The sequence below is a fragment of the Capsicum annuum genome, unplaced genomic scaffold (genome assembly GCF_002878395.1).
Source record: "Capsicum annuum cultivar UCD-10X-F1 unplaced genomic scaffold, UCD10Xv1.1 ctg468, whole genome shotgun sequence".
NCBI lineage: Eukaryota > Viridiplantae > Streptophyta > Magnoliopsida > Solanales > Solanaceae > Capsicum > Capsicum annuum.
The window spans coordinates 1-2455 of NW_025854396.1; the positions used below are offsets into that span (position 1 = coordinate 1).

Consider the following 2455-nt stretch of genomic DNA (forward strand, 5'->3'; position numbering starts at 1 on the left):
TTATGAGTTACTTAGCAATGGATTAGCCAAAGATGTGTAGCTAGTTCCTAGTTTCTATGGTTTTTCTAACTTGAAGAGATCTCTAAAAGGAGAAACTTGCATATCAAAGTTCTTCAGCATTTCCAAGTTGCAAAACCCTCAACATTGTGAAATTATTGTAGAGACATTGGAATATAGGTTTTTTTTCACAGTTAAATGACCATTTTTCCTCATTAAACGTACTTGAATAGAAGATGGAAAGAAAAATACAAGTAATAAAGTACCACAACTCGAAAACTAGTAAAATTACAACCTTACAAGGTTGGAGACGTAGAAAATTCCCTGGTATATTGACCTCAAATTTTGTTGAAGGCAACAATATCACAGCTCTGCAGGTATTCCTTGATAAGCTCTACTTTTAGACGTTCCTCAATTAGAGTATCCACCGAGACAAGTTCATCAATGATGTTAAGCATAATCTGTTTTTTCTTAAACCTGTAGCCAACTAGAACCAATTTGGATGTTGCCCAGAGAAGACCTTCCACCTCAATACTACGAATAGCCTTCTAAGGTTTCTTCATGTCAGTTTCGTTATCCTAAGGCTTAACATCTATAATAAAGGAGACTTTACACTTACTTTCTTCTTGGTAGATGCCTTAGCAGCCTCCCTTGCTTTTGCTGCCTTCTTTTCTTCCTTTGTCTCTTCTCCAAAGTGATTGATGTCATCATCATCATCATTATCATCAGAAGGCTTAGAAGCTTCCTTAGCTGGTGCAGCTATGGAAGGAGCAGTTTGGCTTCTAAATCTCACACCAAAAGCTTTCCCGGGAAAACTTAATGCAAGTTTCGCAGAAATAGCATGGTACCATTTACTAGCATTGGGATAAATATCTGAACTGGGTTGCTCCAAGATTTCCCCATACACCTTAATATCATTCTTTGTCAATTGACCTCTAGAGATACAAGTTTTTCCAAAAAGATGGTCATTAACATACTTGAGACCAGATTCAGTGTGGAAATTTGAGAAAGCTACAACTATTGTTAGGAATTTGAGTAGTATGAGAGAGGTTGTAAGCTTTATTGGGTTGGCGAAAGAGCATTGGGTATAGGTAGGGGATTGCAATGCTCTAGTTTTTATGTCACAGACCATATAAAGCAACAAGAGAATCACTGGTACTTTCTTGTCCTTTGTGTTTGATTACTATCTGTTATTATTGTACTTCATTTGTCAAATTATCTTGTTGTAATTACTTTTCATGATAATTTGTTAGGTTATTTATACTTTATAGTACTTTGCCATGACTCATTCGTTTTTCATTATCTTTTTATGTATTGCTTTGGATGATCTTTCTTCTAGAACTGAGGTCTATCAAAGACAACCTCTCTACCTTCATGAACACTGAATGCGTCACAAAAAAAATATGGTTAGTTGTGTGATACAATCCGTTAGCTACTAAGTTTAGTTTTAAGTGACATTTTTATGCAGAAGGGTTACCGTCTCTAATGTCATTTATAGTTGGAGTTAGATGACTCAGTGACCAAGCTATTGGCTTTAGGTGTTGAGTTGGATAGCCCTATCAAATATGAAATCCATGGAAAGATAGTTCTTCAGAATTTCCAAGTTGCAAAACCCTTAACACTGTCAAATTATTGCAGATACATTGGAATATAATTTTTTTTTTCACAGTTGAATGCCCATTTTTCATGACTAAACATACTTGAACCGAAGATGGAAAGACAAAACACTAGTTAAAGTATCACAACTTGAAAACTAGTAAAATTACAGCCTTACAAGGCTCGAGACTTAGAAAATTCCCTGGTATGTTGACCTTAAATTTTGTTCAAGGCAACAATATCACGGCTCTGCACATATTCGTTGATAGTCTCCACTGTTAGACGTTTCTCTATTATAGTATGTACCGAGGCAAGTTTATCAATGATGGTAAGCATGATCTGCTTCCCGTAGCCAACTAGGACCAATTTGCATGCTCCCCAGAGAAGACCTTCCACATCAAAACTACGAACATCCTCCTCAAGTTTATTCATACCAGTTTCATCATCCCAAGGCTTAACTTCCTTAAAAACGGGTGACTTTCCACTCTCTTCATTCTTGGTAAATGCCTCAGCAGCCTCGCTTACTTCTACTGCCTTCTTTGCTTCCTTTGTTTATTCTCCAAAGAGATCTATGTAATCATCATCATCGTTATTATTAGAAGGCTTAGCAGCTTCTTTAGCTGGTGTAATTGTAGCAATAGCAGCTTGGCTTCCAAATCTCACACCGACAGCTTTCCCGAGAAAACTTGATGCAAGTTTAGCAGAAACAGCTTTCTACCATTTACTAGCATTGGGATAAATATTTGAACTAGGTTGCTCCAACATTTCCCCATACACCTTAATCATCCTTTGTTAACTGATCTCCAGAGACATAAGTTTTTCCAGAAAGATAGTCACTAAGAGACTTGAGACCAGATTCAGT

At 36.7% G+C, this 2455-nt stretch overlaps 2 pseudogenes; both read right to left on the reverse strand.

The window, feature by feature from the left end:
* Nucleotides 1-335: 335 nt before the first annotated feature.
* Nucleotides 336-1129, reverse strand: LOC124892405 (annotated as a pseudogene).
* A 680-nt stretch (nucleotides 1130-1809) lies between these two features.
* LOC124892406 lies at nucleotides 1810-2452 on the reverse strand (annotated as a pseudogene).
* Nucleotides 2453-2455: the final 3 nt, after the last annotated feature.